General features: G+C 42.7%; 1 long non-coding RNA gene across 8 annotated transcripts in view; it reads left to right on the top strand.

Moving 5' to 3' along the window:
• Positions 1-18,853, top strand: part of LOC132886393 (uncharacterized) — a 127,970-nt gene that overhangs the window by 42,262 nt on the left and 66,855 nt on the right. For all 8 annotated transcript variants that reach the window (XR_009654694.1, XR_009654692.1, XR_009654693.1 and 5 more), the window contains one exon: positions 4,121-4,358. This is a non-coding gene — a long non-coding RNA (uncharacterized LOC132886393). The remainder of the gene's footprint in view (positions 1-4,120; positions 4,359-18,853) is intronic.

An 18,853-nucleotide genomic window follows, 5' to 3' on the forward strand; every position in this document is an offset into this window, starting at 1 on the left:
AAATCAAAATAAAAAAAAATAAGAAGAAAAAGTCAATTTTTTTAGACTGGCAAACAAATGATTCGTGTAATCGTGCAAAATATCAGTCTATTACTCTTCAGAAACCTTTTATTTTTGTTCCGCGTCTTTCTCAGTTTTGTTTGGCGTAATTTATTTTGGTTGCGATTCCAGCTTTCTCGTTTGCGCTCCCTGACTTTTTGCTTGCAGTTTTGGCACAAACTTTCCGTGTGGGTGGGCTGTCCAGGAATGCATTCCCATTGGCTAACTTGTGTTTGACTGACAGCTGCGCTCAGCCATTCCCTACTCGGATTCTGGCGGACTGTTTGGCGAGTGACCGATCCATTGACGGTAAACAAGGATCGAGTGGACTTCAGTGGCGACTATGATATTGAATTAATTCAACAAAGTGTAAGTGCGGGACAGATGTGCTGTACGTGTTGCAGTAGTGCACATTATGCAGGTGTTTTGTGGCAAGTCAAATGTTAGCCTTAGCTCCACTACCCAATATAATAGCTGTCTTGCTAACGTTAAACACGCCTGCATAATGTGCACTACTGCAACACATACAGCACATCTGTCCCGCACTTACACTTTGTTGAATTAATTCAGTATCATAGTCGCCACTGAAGTCCACTCGATCCTTGTTAAACGTCAATGGATCGTCACTCGTCAAACAGTCCGCCAGAATCCGAGTAGGAAATGGCTGAGCGTAGCTGTCAGTCAAACACAAGTTAGCCAATGGGAATGCATTCCTGGACAGCCCGCCCACACGTGAAGTTTGTGCCAAAACTGCAAGCAAAAAGTCAGGGAGCGCAAACGAGAAAGCTGGAATCGCAACCAAAATAAATTACGCCAAACAAAACTGAGAAAGACACGGAACAAAAATAAAAGGTTTCTGAAGAGTAATAGACTGATATTTTGCACGATTACACGAATAATTTGTTTGCCAGTCTAAAAAAAATTGACTTTTTTTTTTTTAATTTTGATTTATTGTTTTTGATATTTCAAAAGTATTGTATGAACATTTTGGCACAAAATTGATTTCCATATACCCAAACGTTTGCATCTGACTTATTTCAGATATTCATACAGTTTATAACTCCACCTGCTTTGGAGGGAAGAGTTAAAAATGCCAGAGAAGATGGATGATAAATTAGAGGGAGGAAGAGAGAGAAAAAAAAACGGTTGAAATGAAGAAGTCATCAGTGTTAAAGTGAACCCAGAGCACCCTTCAGCTCGCCGCTAATTTGCCTTTATAAGCAGCGATTACTGTGTGTAACTGCCTAGAAACTCAAACAACAAGCGCGCGCACACACACACACACACAGGCACATGCATGCTGCAAGGTCGTCTGGTGTAAGGAGGCCTCGTCTGAACCTCGGTGTGCTGCCAAACCTCACACCTCTGTGATTACAGCCTGTTTACATGGAAGGGACTTTCCAGGCTGGCGTTCATGCCCCGGTTTCTCTGAAGGGCGAGAGACATACACACACAGAGAGAGAGAGAGAGAGAGAGAGCGAGAGATTGAGAGGGAGAAAGAGAGAGAAGGAAAGGGAGAGAGAGAGAGTGTGTGTGTGAGTGTGTGTGTGAGAGAGAGAAGGAAAGAGGAAGTGTGAGTGAAGGGGAGAGAAAGAAAGACTGTGAGGGAGAAAGAGAGAAGGAAAGGGTGCATGTGTGTGAAGGAAAGAGAGTGTGGTGTGAGAGAGAGAAGGAAAGAGTGTGTGTGTGTGTGTGTGTGTGTGTGTGTGTGAGAGAGAGAGAAGGAACGAGAGAGAGTGTGTGTGTGTGTGTGTGTGAAGAGAGAGAGATTGTGTGAAGGAGAAAGAGAGAAGGAACGGGGGAGAGAGAAGGTGTTTGTGTGGAGAGTGTGTGTGTGAGAGAAGAAAGAGAGAGACTTTTGATGATAATTTATTCTCCCATCAGGTGAAGGATGGACAGAAGCGATACTGAGAGCAAGAGGGTGTGTGTTCCTGTGCTGTGTGTGTTCCTGTGCTGTGTGTGTGTGATGCTGAGACTCGATTCAGTGATGTTGATGTTTAACGCGTCTCTGTTGACATTCGAGTAAAATATTGAGTGATGTGGTGTGGAGGAGTTGATTATTTTCCCACAACAGCACGTTTCCCCCGTGTTTTATTCCTCCAGCTGTTTGTCACTGATTCCAACTGATCCATTAAAAAGTAACCTGTTAATTTATCCGTACAGAGTTCCACAGTTTCTTCGTTACTTGCCCTGTTTTCTGAGAAGCTGTAAAGTATAAACTCCTCTGTCCTGAAGACGCCCGGAAACTTCGTGACTTACCTTCGCTTTATCTCTGACTGTTAAAGCACTGACACTGGAGACTCCTTCCGGAAATATTCCAGATCAGCAATGACACACTTTTTATCCGATCCGTTGGTGCGTGTGGTCTGATGTTTTTTCAGCTCACAACTTTATTCACAACCATGGAAGAAAACCTCATCACCGTGATTATCTTTCTCGGTCATATCCGACTTCTCATCAAACGTGTCGAGAGATTACGAAGTCAGATAAAGCTTGGAGTGAGGGAGTAGAGATCAGACGTGTACCTGGTGAAGTTCTGTAGCTAGTACAGTTAGCTCGCTTTGCTAATCGAATCTGATCTAATCTGAGAGCGAAGCTCGTACGAAGCCGTGCATGCTGATTTAATTTGTGCTTAACTAGTTATCTTTCGTACATGTATAAAAGTTACAACTGTTTTTCATTTTAAAAAAAAATGGATGGGCCACGCCCACAAGAGACTAACTACAAGCGATAACTGACAGACTTGTCTCTGAACATCAGGTCAGAGGTGAAGGACTGTGATCTGAACTTGTCGCGTCTGTAACAGTAGCATGTCGTTCCTCAAATCATGGAATGCTAAGTATTAGCGAGCCAGCGAAGAGTTTAACACCAACTGTGAAGTGTGAAGGAGTTGTGTTCGTTCATGTTATCTCGTTTTACAGTTGCAGTAAAGTGCGAGCTAGTCTTTGAGTTTAACTGCCACGAAGAAGTGTTAGCTAGCTAGCTTGTTCAAGTGTCCGCTAACAGCGAAGTGTGAATGTCTCATCTCATCTCATTATCTCTAGCCGCTTTATCCTTCTACAGGGTCGCAGGCAAGCTGGAGCCTATCCCAGCTGACTACGGGTGAAAGGCGGGGTACACCCTGGACAAGTCGCCAGGTCATCACAGGGCTGACACATAGACACAGACAACCATTCACACTCACATTCACACCTACGCTCAATTTAGAGTCACCAGTTAACCTAACCTGCATGTCTTTGGACTGTGGGGGAAACCGGAGCACCCGGAGGAAACCCACGCGGACACGGGGAGAACATGCAAACTCCACACAGAAAGGCCCTCGCCGGCCCTGGGGCTCGAACCCAGGACCTTCTTGCTGTGAGGCGACAGCGCTAACCACTACACCACCGTGCCACCCGAAGTGTGAATGTGAGCAAGTTAATTTGGTTGATGTTGGCGAGCGAAGATTTTAACAGCCACAGTCAAGTGGTCGCTTGCTACTTCAGATTTGTCTCAGTCATGAAGTGTTGGCTAACGAAGTAAGAGTTTAACCCACCATGAGGATGTTTCATCTCGCTAAGAGTTAGGAAGTTTTAGCTGTTTCAAGCTTTATAAGCGCCAAGTGTGAACTAGATCGTGAAGAGTTTTCCATAATTTAGTTAGCTTAATGTTTATTACCTCCAAAGAGGTCGCTAGCTAAATGTGATTGTCCAAACAGGGTTTGCTAAGTCAGAGTGCTTCGTGTTTCATGCTCAAAGAACGCAATCAGTGACCTTTGACCTTAGGAAGTCTCAGAAGGCATCTGAAAGGATGTCGAACGGGGGATGGAAAGAACAAGTGAGGCTGAGAGATACTGAAGCATTAAATGTAGATCCGGTGCCAAGACAGAGGGGTGGAGTCAGACCAACCTGCGCTCAGGGGAAAAAGTGATTTGAAGTGTTGATTCATGTTTCTAGATGACAGGAAGTTGCACTGTAGCTATCCTCAGCTCGGGTACATTAGAATGTTTGTGTCACAAAGGTCACATTAAGGTCAAAAGTCACGTTAACTGATTTTACAATTGCTGACTTCCCAAACACTTTTTTTATTTTCATCTTGACAGGACATACCGTACCATCAGCGGAAACCACCATGGGTGTGTGTTGTGCAACTTTCAACAGGATGATGGAGATCATCTTACACTGGCCTGCGACAAAAGAACCCGACAGAGAACCGGTGGTGAGACAACCGAGCACAAAGAACCATCCGTGATTGATCATGATATGCACGTCGAGGCTCGTCAAGGAAACTGCAGCGAGGAGGAGGAAGATTCATCCTGAGTCACTGAGTGAAACTGTGAGGTAAACAGAGAGAGTGAGGTATGAGTCACTGTCTGTGTATGCGTGTTTACACTCTGCAAGCCGAGCAAGTGCACAGTGAGGTTACTTTACACTTGATGATTTTTTTTTGTTGCTGTTGACCCCTCCAACGGATTTTGGACTGTTTTTTGAGTTCAACAGGTCTTCTGAGAGAAATTTTAAATCATATCTGTAATTTTCACAGCTAAAGCTAATCAGTTAGCAAACGTGAGCTAACCTAGCAACCTGAAAGACTTTTCTGAGAGGATACATTTCTTATTTTCTTGTGCTGAAGCGAACCTCCGAGCTAACATCTCTCATTTCATCTCATTATCTCTAGCCGCTTTATCCTGTTCTACAGGGTCGCAGGCGAGCTGGAGCCTATCCCAGCTGACTACGGGTGAAAGGCGGGGTACACCCTGGACAAGTCGCCAGGTCATCACAGGGCTGACACACAGACACAGACAACCATTCACACTCACATTCACACCTACGCTCAATTTAGAGTCACCAGTTAACCTAACCTGCATGTCTTTGGACTGTGGGGGAAACCGGAGCACCCGGAGGAAACCCACGCGGACACGGGGAGAACATGCAAACTCCACACAGAAAGGCCCTCGCCGGCCACGGGGCTCGAACCCGGACCTTCTTGCTGTGAGGCGACAGCGCTAACCACTACACCACCGTGCCGCCCCTGAGCTAACATGATGATTCATAATTTTCCTTGTAGCTTTGAGTGCTGTAGCCAACATGCGCTAACCTGACAGGGTTTTATGAGAGGACATTTCGGTTGTTTTGAGAAACGTTCGTCATTTGTGAATCGTAACTAGTACGAAGTAATAAAATGCTGGACTAATACGAACTTGCGAGTTAAGCCCATCGGACAGGATTTCTGCCAAGCCAGATCAATAACAAGCTAATTTTACAACCAGAAAGGATTTCTTCAAAGAACTTTAATTTGTATTGATCAGATTTAATATTTTCACTGCTGAAGCAAATCCAATATTGAACATGATCGAATATTGAACAGCTTTCTGAGAGAAATTTCAATCCATATTCATAAATATCATAATGCTTACTGCTGATGCTAACCTGTTCGCTAATATGAACTGAACTGACAGGAGTTCTGAGAGAAATGTGAAGTTCCTTCAGAATACAAGCCAACATGATATCATACAGCATGAGCTAATCTGACAGGATTTCTGACAGGATTTTTCTTTTTGGACTTAATGGAAATCATTTAACACAGGTTTAAAGGCTGGAATGATTTCTAAATTGAGTCATGAGGGGAAAATCCGGCTCGTTTCGAAAAACCCTGCTGGGCTGAAGTGAAAGTTCTGACTTCACTGGATAAGTTACATCTCAAATGCAAGTTATCACCCGCGAGCAAACGTTACCACGTCATCAAGTCACAGGAGTTCTTGATTTCTGAACAGAGCTGATGTCATGAACACTGATTATGACGCTAGCTAGCTAGCTAGCTCACACCAAAAGAGTGATTTATTTTGTAAAAGTTCGCCCTAATTCTGTAACAGGACCGACCTTCACTGAAACATCCTGTTTATTTTGACCTGACCGTCGTTAGCCACGACACTGAGTTATATTTTGATAAACCAAAACTACAGAAATTTCTACCAATGGCAGGCAGTTAATCCATATATGGAAGTTAAAAACAAAAACAAACAAAAAAAAAAACAGGAAGTTGTTAGCATCACCGCGTATGCTTGTATTTTCACACGATGTTACTCAGCTAGCTAACAAGAGCTAAACTTGATTTTAGAGATTTCTGAGAGAATTTCTGCATTTCATGGATATCCATATCCAAGTAATTTTAATTTCTAATTCTAGCTCACAAGCTAACCTGACAGGACTTCTGATATTCTGAAATTTAAAATTTCTTCATAATTTGGACCAGTAGCACGACCCTGCTAGCCAACATGCGCTAACTTGACAGGATGTCACAGAAGATTTGAAAATCTACTTGATAAATTCTGACACTTTTAGTGCTGAAGTGAACCTGACGGGCTGACCTGCTAGCATGAGCTAACAACCGTTTTTTTTTTTTTCTCTCTCGAGTATTTTTAAATTTTTGTTCATAAACAGTTATAATTTGAAAGCTAACTAGACAGCAAATGTGATCTAATTGTGTGACAGGATGCTAAACCCGGTAAATTGTTCATTCTAATAAATATTCGAAATATTATTGGATAATCTAAATATGTATATAAATATCTTTGGTCTATGACTTTTTACATTTCAGGAGAAATTAGCCAAGTTGAAAGAAATTTTGTGCATTGGTGGTGAAAAATGAAACCTTGATTTACTGTGATGGAATTATTCATGCGAAAAAAGTTGCCTGTATTTAGCGTTTAGCCATGCTAGCACACTTTTTGGTGGAGCTGTCGAACTTTTCTTCATCCATGTGACGACACCTAGCAATCAGAAAGCCCAAAACGGACCTCTTTACGACGCCCTGCGGCTATTAAAGGTCCTGGAGAAGCATCTCCGCCTGCCTACGGAGTGACCCGTCCCAGTCCGGTCTGGGAAAAAATAATCCTGAGAGGTTTTTCTCAGACAGAGACAGCGACCTCGAAGCTGGTTATTACATGACGGTCCAGCCCAGACAAAAACGACAGGGAGTGGTGTTTGGCTCATAAAGCATGGCTAATGTGGCTCAGTATTGATGCTATCACAAAGGGCAGATAATGAGCTGACTTTAGGGTGCTTCACGCCCTCGAGCTGTTTTGGGCTCGTTTTCCTGTGACGGTGTGTCACATCAGATGAGCTCCTTGAGCTAGAAAATTCTTTTGACTGGTTCATATGGAGGTTTTTTTTTTTTTCCTGTTAAAAGAATTTAAAAAATGAAAAGATTACAGCTAAAGCTAAACGTTACAAACAGCCGTAAAATGACTCCATCACAGAAATGTCCCAAAAAATCCTTAGTTTAGTTTATTAAAGACATCTTGCTTTGTTTTGCATCACTTTAGTTTTCTCTTTTGTCATGAAGTTAAAGGCAAAAAAAGACATTCTGAATCTTGTAACTCAAAAAACTGGCGTTAACGCAAACCTGTGATTGACAGATGCACGACTCGCAGGTTTGTCGGTACAGAAAATTAATCCGTAACTTCTGACCAATCAGAATCCAGCAATATTTTCCCTTGTGCCTGTGGTGCTGTGATAGAATCGTAAAAAAAAGTGAAGAAATGTTATTTAAAATATGTATGACATTGTTAAAATGTATTTTATAAATTCATGACTAATTTAATTGAATTTAAAGAGACCTTTTTTAAAATTTTATTATTATTATTTTTACTGATTGAATCAGTTTTGAACCCGATGCACGCATGATGTCACAGGGTTAAAAGTTTCCTGAGTTCAAGGTGCTTGTGAAAACTTGTTCAGCAACAACAGAGCGTCTGTGCACGATTTAACAGGTTTGGGTGTGTGGAGTCACTGTGTTTTCTTCACTCATCAATCACGAGGTTAGAAGACAAACCAAAAATCCACGTGTTGTAAACAGGAACCGCAGCACAACGAAAAGGTCAGCGTGAGAAGCCCTCGGGTTATCTTTATCGTGGGTGGTTTTGGGAGAAAACCATCCTTTAAGCCTCAAGGAGCCACAAGGAGCCCTGCGGCTTTCGCTAACCGTCGCTGAAAAAAACCCCAAACGTGATCCAGAGGAGCCGAACTGTAGCTGCGTGTCTGTTTTCTGTCGGCGGTGTTGCTGTAAAGAGCTCTCCGGGAGGAGTTTATGGTGAAGTCACCCAGGGAAAGACCTTTTGGGGGTGGTATGGGAGGCAGCGTAGGCGCAAAACCTGTTTCTAAACCTGTGCTTGAATGTGTCCTGGGAGATCGGAGGGGTGAGAATGATTCTGCCTCAGAGGAAGGTGCCGCTGTGAACCCCTTCACCCTCGATCTGTCACGCTAAACCATAAACGAGCCGCGAAACCTGTCAATCTGTTATTCGGGTGCCGAACATGACTCACCAGAAGCAAAGATAACGATTCCAATCAGTGTAATGATTAATAATGAACGTAGCTTTAATGTGTTGTATAACTAAACACGCCCCTCCCCTCCCCGTGCGAAACTGTTTACTGAAGCGGCCTGTTTCGCATGGGTTCTGGATGTTTACCCTCATCCTCGTCACTGCAAATGATTTTTAAAAGCACTATTTTACGTCATGTCCAAACAACGAAACCCAGACGTCCACAGTGTGCTCATGTTGTCTCGTCTTGGGCGTCGTAATCCCTCAGGATTGTTGAGCAGAGAAGAACAGAAAGCGACTTGGTTTTCATTTTGTTGCATTATTGTCGTGAAGTTAAAATCATCTGGGTTTGATAACTGAGTTTGATCCAGTATTAGTCGCCCGACTTTAACCTGACATGAATCATGTAATTAGATTCGTAATTTAGAGAGTTTTTGCTCACCTGGTGTGACTATTTATGTTTGTTTACGTAAAAGCATCAGGAGCAGAAAGTAAACTGGACACCATCGAATGGTCTCCTTTGATTTGTAAAGGTAGTTTTTTCTAAATTAATTTTTTTTAAATTCAAGACCGATAATTTTAAAGACACGAGTGAACTAGATTTTTAAAGTATCCAGTTGAAAAATCCCACCCCCTCCTTCCAAAACCACACCTCCAAAACACATGAACGCGCACTGCCTGAGTACCACTGGAGAGCATTGGAGGGGGTGGGAGGTGGGTGGGACTGTGTAGCATGTCGTTGTCGTATCTAACTACCGCTTGTCTCGGTGACATGTCAAAAAGCACCTCACGTGATCTTAATGATTGTAAACACTCACTGAAAATCACTTTCTTCGTACTCTCAGCTGTCGACTAGCTTGCGAGCTTTCGCGGTGTGTCTGCCGTCTGCATGCACAGCCCGTCCCCTCCCCGACCCGAGACCGTGTCAAGGACTCCACTGGTTTAACAGGTGACTGAATGCACCTCAGCTGAATGGTATGTGATTGTGTGTGTGTGGTAACAGCTTGTGGTTTCATGGTAATTCCTCCATTAAAATATAACAATTTAGTTAAAGAGAAGCAGCAGATCACCACGCAGTTATTTCTGTAAACACGCAGTGCTGTTTATCCGTATGTTTGTGTCTGACCCGTTTGTCATGTCTAGCAGGCCGAGCCTGATTTCAGCAGCATACACACTCAGAATAATTATTTCTGAAATGGCTCAACACAAATGTACACACCATTCCCAAAAAGAAATGATGAATACACTGTTCCTGGAATGGGACACGTGGCCAGACTGGAACACCACACAACTGTTGCATCATACAGGCTGCAAACGGGCGAGTTTAAAATAACATTTATTTATTTATTAATATGCTGTCGGAGCTGAGAATAGGCATTATCGTGTATTGTACAATCCATGACAGACCATATAGTGTGTTCTCGACCTTTATGTAGGCCTCGTTTTGTATTAAAGACCTTCTGGTGTTTTACAGTTTGTCGTATTGGCTTATTATTTACAATTCTGTGAAGATTAAATATTCAAAAAGTGAGGTAATGAAAGACAGAACAGACAACGGCATTTCCTTCATGTTCTATTAAACTGTCAAATTTGTTTACTGATTAAAAGCGAGCTGTCACTGCCCCCTCTCTGCTGCTCATCAGCACTGAAATCATCCTGTTCAGCACTTCAGCTCCACATTCAGGACCCTGTAAGTCAGGATCTCAGCTGGGGCTCTGTTCCGGATGGAGCTTGGTGTCAAGGAAGATGATTATGTCGGTGATTTTTGTGTGTGTGTGTGTGTGTGTGTGTGTTTGCTTATTACACACAAGGCAGCAATCAGATCCAGTCGGGCTTCTGGGAGGTGACAAAAGTGGTTATAAGCATATGAAAAATACAGGTGTAAAATGGGTCCACAATACAGTTAAGTGCGATAACATTGGCCACCAGGCAGCACTGATCTCATAACCCTACGTTATAAAGCCTCTAATTATGCTTGCATTGTGCTATAAATCCATTAATAATCCCTATAGTGCGCTGTAAAGCCTTGAATAATCCCTGTAGTGCGCTATAAAGCCTTGAATAATCCCTGTAGTGCGCTATAAAGCCTTGAATAATCCCTGTAGTGCACTATAAAGCCTTGAATAATCCCTGTAGTGCACTATAAAGCCTTGAATAATCCCTGTAGTGCACTATAAAGCCTTGAATAATCCCTGTAGTGCACTATAAAGCCTTGAATAATCCCTGTAGTGCGCTGTAAAGCCTTGAATAATCCCTGTAGTGCACTGTAAAGCCTTGAATAATCCCTGTAGTGCACTGTAAAGCCTTGAATAATCCCTGTAGTGCACTATAAAGCCTTGAATAATCCCTGTAGTGCACTATAAAGCCTTGAATAATCCCTGTAGTGCACTATAAGGCCTTGAATAATCCCTGTAGTGCACTATAAAGCCTTGAATAATCCCTGTAGTGCACTATAAAGCCTTGAATAATCCCTGTAGTGCACTATAAAGCCTTGAATAATCCCTGTAGTGCACTATAAAGCCTTGAATAATCCCTGTAGTGCACTATAAAGCCTTGAATAATCCCTGTAGTGCACTATAAAGCCTTGAATAATCCCTGTAGTGCACTATAAAGCCTTGAATAATCCCTGTAGTGCACTATAAAGCCTTGAATAATCCCTGTAGTGCACTATAAAGCCTTGAATAATCCCTGTAGTGCACTATAAAGCCTTGAATAATCCCTGTAGTGCACTATAAAGCCTTGAATAATCCCTGTAGTGCACTATAAAGCCTTGAATAATCCCTGTAGTGCACTATAAAGCCTTGAATAATCCCTGTAGTGCACTATAAAGCCTTGAATAATCCCTGTAGTGCACTATAAAGCCTTGAATAATCCCTGTAGTGCACTATAAAGCCTTGAATAATCCCTGTAGTGCACTATAAAGCCTTGAATAATCCCTGTAGTGCACTATAAAGCCTTGAATAATCCCTGTAGTGCACTATAAAGCCTTGAATAATCCCTGTAGTGCACTATAAAGCATTGAATAATCCCTGTAGTGCACTATAAAGTCTTGAATAATCCCTGTAGTGCGCTGTAAAGCCTTGAATAATCCCTGTAGTGCGATGTAAAGCCTTGAATAATCCCTGTAGTGTGCTATAAAGCCTTGAATAATCCCTGTAGTGCACTATAAGGCCTTGAATAATCCCTGTAGTGCACAATAAAGTCTTGAATAATCCCTGTAGTGCACTGTAAAGCCATTAATATTCCTGGTGTGCGCTGTAAAGTCTTGAATAATCCCTGTAGTGCTCTGTAAAGCTGTTAATATTCCTGTAGTGCGCTGTAAAGTCGTTAATAATCCCTGTAGTGCGCTGTAAAGCCGTTAATAATCCCTGTAGTGCACTATAAAGCCTTGAATAATCCCTGTAGTGAGCTGTAAAGCCGTTAATAATCCCTGTAGTGCACGATAAATCCTTGAATAATCCCTGTAGTGCGCTGTAAACCCTTGAATAATCCCTGTAGTGCGCTGTAAAGCCTTGAATAATCCCTGTAGTGCACTGTAAAGTCTTGAATCACCCCTGTAGTGCTCTGTAAAGCTGTTAATATTCCTGTAATGCACTGTAAAGCCATTAATAATCCCTGTAGTGCGCTACAAAGCCTTGAATAATCCCAATAGTGCACTGTAAAGTCTTGAATAATCCCTGTCGTGCGCTATAAAGCCATTAATAATCCCTGTAGTGCACTATAAAGCCTTGAATAATCGCTGTTGTGTGTTGTAAAGTCTTGAATAATCCCTGCAGTGTGCTGTAAAGCCTTGAATAATCCCTGTAGTGCACTATAAAGCCTTGAATAATCCCTGTAGTGCACTATAAAGCCTTGAATAATCCCTGTAGTGCACTATAAAGCCTTGAATAATCCCTGTAGTGCACTATAAAGCATTGAATAATCCCTGTAGTGCACTATAAAGTCTTGAATAATCCCTGTAGTGCGCTGTAAAGCCTTGAATAATCCCTGTAGTGCGATGTAAAGCCTTGAATAATCCCTGTAGTGTGCTATAAAGCCTTGAATAATCCCTGTAGTGCACTATAAGGCCTTGAATAATCCCTGTAGTGCACAATAAAGTCTTGAATAATCCCTGTAGTGCACTGTAAAGCCATTAATATTCCTGGTGTGCGCTGTAAAGTCTTGAATAATCCCTGTAGTGCTCTGTAAAGCTGTTAATATTCCTGTAGTGCGCTGTAAAGTCGTTAATAATCCCTGTAGTGCGCTGTAAAGCCGTTAATAATCCCTGTAGTGCACTATAAAGCCTTGAATAATCCCTGTAGTGAGCTGTAAAGCCGTTAATAATCCCTGTAGTGCACGATAAATCCTTGAATAATCCCTGTAGTGCGCTGTAAACCCTTGAATAATCCCTGTAGTGCGCTGTAAAGCCTTGAATAATCCCTGTAGTGCACTGTAAAGTCTTGAATCACCCCTGTAGTGCTCTGTAAAGCTGTTAATATTCCTGTAATGCACTGTAAAGCCATTAATAATCCCTGTAGTGCGCTACAAAGCCTTGAATAATCCCAATAGTGCACTGTAAAGTCTTGAATAATCCCTGTCGTGCGCTATAAAGCCATTAATAATCCCTGTAGTGCACTATAAAGCCTTGAATAATCGCTGTTGTGTGTTGTAAAGTCTTGAATAATCCCTGCAGTGTGCTGTAAAGCCTTGAATAATCCCTGTAGTGCACTGTAAAGCCGTTAATAATCCCTGTAATGCGCTGTAAAGCCTTGAATAATCCCTGTAGTGCACTGTAAAGTCGTTAATAATCCCTGTAGTGCGCTATAAAGCCTTGAATAATCCCAATAGTGCACTGTAAAGTCTTGAATAATCCCTGTAGTGCACTGTAAAGCCATTAATAATCCCTGTAGTGCACTATAAAGCCTTGAATAATCGCTGTTGTGTGTTGTAAAGTCTTGAATAATCCCTGTAGTGCGCTATAAAGTATTGAATAATCCCTGGAGCGCACTGTAAATCCGTTAATAATCCCTGTAGTGCGCTACAAAGCCTTGAATAATCCCAATAGTGCACTGTAAAGTCTTGAATAATCCCTGTCGTGCGCTATAAAGCCGTTAATAATTCCTGTAGTGCGCTATAAAGCCTTGAATAATCCCAATAGTGTGCTTTAAAGCTGTTAATAATCCCTGTAGTGCGCTATAAAGCCTTGAATAATCCCTGTAGTGTGCTGTAAAGCCATTAATGATCCCTGTAGTGCGGTGTAAAGCCGTTAATAATCCATGTAGTGCACTGTAAAGCCATGAATAATCCATGTAGTGCACTGTAAAGCCATGAATAATCCATGTAGTGCACTGTAAAGCCGTCAATAATCCCTGTAGTGTGCTGTAAAGCCATGAATAATCCCTGTAGTGTGCTGTAAAGCCATGAATAATCCCTGTAGTGCGCTGTAAAGCCATGAATAATCCCTGTAGTGCGCTGTAAAGCTGTCAATAATCCCTGTAGTGCGCTGTAAAGCCATGAATAATCCCTGTAGTGCACTGTAAAGCCTTTCACAATTCTTATGTGTATTACATTCCAAACCTCAAACTAAGCTTCGACACTGTGCCTGGAACAGGAGATAAAACTAATAATGAACTGTCATACTTTATAATGCCTGTAATCCCACCTATAATCCACCACAAGCCCTATAATACACTATAATAAATCTAATAATCAGTTATAAGCTCTTATTCTCTGTGTTTTGTCTTAAATAGGAACAAAAATGCAAAAATACAAAGCCATCAGACACCAAAGCATGTTTTGGCTGATGGATGAAATTTGCGGTGAAGGTCATCGTGCTTAAGATGTTTTTTCAGAAATCTGTTTATTGTCGGGTTGTTCATTTTTATGAAGGTCAGCTTGGATGGATGACGTGTGAAGACAATGTTTGACGTTGCTGACCTTCAGGCCCAGCGCTTTCGGAGAAATAAAAATAGTTCTGAAGTTGACATCAAAAGGCCTTTTTTCATTTGCTTGGGTTTATTTGAGGTGCGTGACCTCCGTGTGGAATTCTCCCATGTCCCGTGTGTGCGCGTGTGTGTACGAGCCAACGAGTGTGACTCAGACGAAGGAGGACGCTCTTGAAGGAATCCTTCATTCCTCAGCAGATTTTATTTAGTCTTGACGTGACTCAGTGTAAAACGTCATGGTTGAAAATCGGCTTTGCAAAGCTCTGTTTACATTTTTCACCCAACACTAATTTTTGTCTGTTGAACCTTTTTCGGTTTCATGTCGCAAAACGGCGCTGGATTGCCCTTGATGCATGTAACACAGGAAAACTGCAAAACCCTTTGCGCTTGCAATCCATTAGTTTGAAAGCTCGACACGTGAGGTGTATGCGATGAATAATAAATGCGACGTTGGCTGTGTGTCTGTGGGCGAGACGGAGGCTCATGAATTATGGATTGTTATTCCTGGCTAAAGCGTTCAAACAGCAAAGTGGCCCTCGTGGTGCTTCCATTTTCTTTCCCTCCTGTTTGATCTCTCCTTTCTCGCTTCACTCTGCTTTTATGCTGTGTGCTAATCGTTAGCTCATGCTAAGATCGATGACCCTGCGTTATTAGCCTAGTGTTATTAACGCTGTCTCTGCTGCTGTTTGGAAACGCGTTCGGCTTGACTGGAGAAGCAGCAGAAGAGGAAGAAGAGCGTGTCGCACCATCTCATTTCTCAGCAAGAAAAACAAATGCCTTGAAAGCCGAGGGCCGCTCGAGGGAGGAAGAGAGACGAGCGTTAGAATTAGCGTTAGTGTTTGGGAAATGTCAGCGTTTCTGCTGTCCGTTTCATTTCACCTGAACGATCCTCACACTGTCTCTCTCTCTCTCTCACACACACACACACACACACACACACACACACACACACACACACACACACACACACACACAAAAAAAAAAACCCTGGGTTTGGAAAAAAGATTCGGGGGAAAAATGAGTTTTCTCAAAATGATGTGCGTCAGCAGCAAAACTCTGCAGGTTCAGTCGCATGCAAAAGTTTGTATACCCTTTGGAGGGGAAACAATGAAGTCGGAATTTCATTGAAATGGAAACTTTTTTTTCCCCCCAGCATTAGGTTTAACAGACGTTTCTTTGTTCTGACTTTTCAGAAAAAAGAAATTCTTCAGGAACCTATATTTGTAAAATTGTTTTTGATTTTGTCCGTTATCTTTCCACCAATCTGACTCTTTCCCGCCTTGAAGTGTAATTTTGAATCCGTTACTGATGTTTGTATCAGAAACAACATGATGAAGCAAAAAACAGCTTTCAAACTAGCTGAATTTTGATAAGCTGATTAATGCTGAGGGATAAAAACCAAAGTCCCGCCCACTGAATATTCTCATATGCTGCATGTCAGTTAAGGAAAAAAAAGAGGAACAAAGAGTTCAGCTTTTGTTTCACGTCGTTTTTTAATCATGAAATAAGTTCCAAAATTAATTATTTTTCCCCATTGAACATACAGATCACTTCCAGTGTATAAATACTAATTGTAATCTATCGACTGTGCTCCAGAAAGTATTGGCACCCCTCTACTCTATCCTTGATTTAATGGTGTCTTGAAAATGGGTGGGATATATATGTATTTTCCCCCCTTTTGAATTGTTCCTTTTTTGAGCACTAACATCCAGAATCAGCATTTTCACAGCTGCAATTTGGTGTGTGTGTGTGTGTGTGTGTGTGTGTGTGTGTGTGTTGGGTAGTTAGTGAGAACCAAATTTATCCCCACAGATTTGTGGTTATTATTTCATTATCTGGCGCCACTGAATAGCTGTTCTTTGTGATTTACGCACCATAAACCAGGCTTTAACCTGCATTTCTTTGCAGCTGCTTCACCATTTCTTTGCTCTGAATGTTGAACAGAATTTAGCGTTCACGCTCCCACATGGCTGCCAGGTACGTCAGCGTCGGAGAGATTATCCTCTCGGGGATCGCGGGGAGGGGAGGTGGGGGTGAACTCGAACAGAGGGATGGAGAAGTAAAGGAGGACGAAGGCCAAACGGACGTTTACCGTTAGCCGTGTTATGCAAATGATGCAATAATTTGCTCTTTTATTCCTGTTATTATTTTTCTGATCCATTCAAAGTCGAGCTGAGTGAGAAAACGAGACGATGACATCATCACGGTAATATCATGGTGAATGATGTCATGATGATGCACTTTTATGAGATCACAATTATCAGATATCACTTTTTTTTTAAAATAAAAATACACACATATTCAAAGCTGCTTATCTGATAAAATTTGCGACTGAATTTTTAATATTGTAAAGTTTCATTATTAAAATAATTTAAATAATGTTTTTACAAATTTACTAATTATAAAACATAAATTTCAATTTTTAATTTCATCAAATTTTATCAAACCATAATTTCAGATGAACTCATTTTTCTAAACTCCTGGACATGAGCCTGTGAAACTGACGTGTTTCTAACCTCGGCTCCACAATCTGTTGATTCCCGAGTCAGTTTTAATCCTGTAATAATTTCTGTCAAATCTCTGAATGCAGATTTGATTTATTCGTGAAGAGACGAGAAATTCATTTCCGTTTCCCAACAAACTCAACAGTCGGAGCGAAACTTCATCATCTTTCAAAACTTTGGTCTCATTGCGAAAGAGAGCGGCGTTGTTGGATTGCACCACGCTGAACACGTGCGTCTTCTCCAAACGCTGGAGTTCGAACAATTCCATGCTCGAAAAGGGGTCGTGAACCCCACCCCAAAAAGGGAGTTAACATGATGCCTCGTAATGTTACTTTGTTCGCTTGCATGTAGCGTCAAAAAATTAACTGCGGTTTGAAATCAGAAGTGAGGCGTTGTCGTGATTACGGGTTCGTGTTGAACAAAAAGAGCGGTTAAAAAGAAACGAAGGGGTGGAGGGGGGAGGGGAGAGAGAGAGAGGGGGGAGCCCTCGTCCCACTTCCAAATGGAAATCAATCTCCCAAAAAACACTCATTAGTATTCAGCTCACGGAGGCCTCAAAAATACATGAGGAGGAGGGGTGTGTGTGTGTGTAGGGGGTGGGGGGCAGAGGGGCGTCTGCTCCATCCCAGGAGGATCCCCAAACGCATGAGAAGGGGGTGAGGAGGGAATGCTTTTATTAGCAGTGTTTGTGTTTCATCTCCCTGATGGTGATGCGGTGAATTTGAGATTCGTAAAAAAAAAAATCGGTTTAAAATTTTCGCACCAACATGAAAAACTTGAGCTGGCTGTTAATTACAGAGCACGTGTTCACGAATCTGCTTCCATCAGGCTGCGGGTTTTCATTTCACTCGTATTCTGTGATGAGATCAGGAACAACATGAGCCGCTCTCTCTCCCTCTTTTTTTTTTTTTTGCCCGTAATTTTCTTTGCTGTTGAACAGACGCTGTGTGTTTTTTTTTTTTTTTTTGAACACTCAGCTAAAACCAGTCGACAGACTCGGGGATGCACCATGTGACCATCAGCTCGGTGTCCAGGTTAACACTGACCCACAGTCATGACCATGCCTCACTTCTGATTTCACATCAGTTGATTATTGATGTGTTTGCGACGTGCACGTGAAGAAAGTAACATTTTGAAGAATGATTTTAATGACTTAACGCTGATTTATTACAAAGTATGATCATGTGTGAACATTACTAATGTCCCTGAAAATGAAATGGAGTGTGACATAGTCTACGTCATGTGTACAGGTCTGTCTCAGTGAAGGAGGCGTGGCCTCGGTGCCTGTCTTGAACGAGGCATGGCCTTGGTGCCATCTCGGTGGTGGAGGCGTGGCCTCAGTGGAGGAAGCGTGGCCTCAGTGTGTGCCAAGGTGGTGTTTCCTTGGTGCCGGTCTCAGCGTAGGAGGCGTGGTCTCTGTGTCTGTCTCAGTGGTGGCGGTGTGGCCTCGGTGCCATCTCTGTGGAGGACGCGTGGTTTCTGTGCCTTTTGAAGAAGGAGGTGTGGCCTCTGTTCCTCTTGAAGGAGACGTGAACTCAGTCTTGGTGGAGCAGGGGTTTCCTTGGTGCCTGTCTCAGCAAAGGAGGCGTGGTCTCTGTGCCTCTTCACAAAGGAGGCGTGGCCTCTGTCTGTCCTGGTGGAGGTGTGGCCCCAGTGTCATCTCTGTGGAGGAGGCATGGTCTCTCTGGCTCTTGATGAAGGCGTGGCCTCTGTGACTGTCTCTGTGAAGGAGGCGTTTCCTTGGTGCCTGTCTTAGTGAAGGAGGCCTGGCCTCAGTGTGTGTCTTGGTGAAGGAGGCGTGGCCTCGGTGCCTGTCTCGCTGAAGGAGGCGTGGCCTCAGTGCATGTCACGGTGAAGGAGGCGTGGTCTCTGTGCGTATCTTGGTGAAGGAGGCGTGGCCTCAGTGTATGTCTTGGTGAAGGAGGCGTTTCATTGTTGCCTGTCTCGGTGAAGGAGGCGTGGCCTTGGTGCCATCTCGGTGGAGGTGGTGTGGCCTCGGTGGAGGTGTGGCCTCAGTGTGTGCCAAGGTGGAGGCATGGCCTCAGTGTGTGTCAAGGTGGCGTTTCCTTGGTGCCTGTCTCAGCA

Source organism: Neoarius graeffei, chromosome 5 (assembly GCF_027579695.1).
Source record: "Neoarius graeffei isolate fNeoGra1 chromosome 5, fNeoGra1.pri, whole genome shotgun sequence".
Classification (NCBI taxonomy): domain Eukaryota; kingdom Metazoa; phylum Chordata; class Actinopteri; order Siluriformes; family Ariidae; genus Neoarius; species Neoarius graeffei.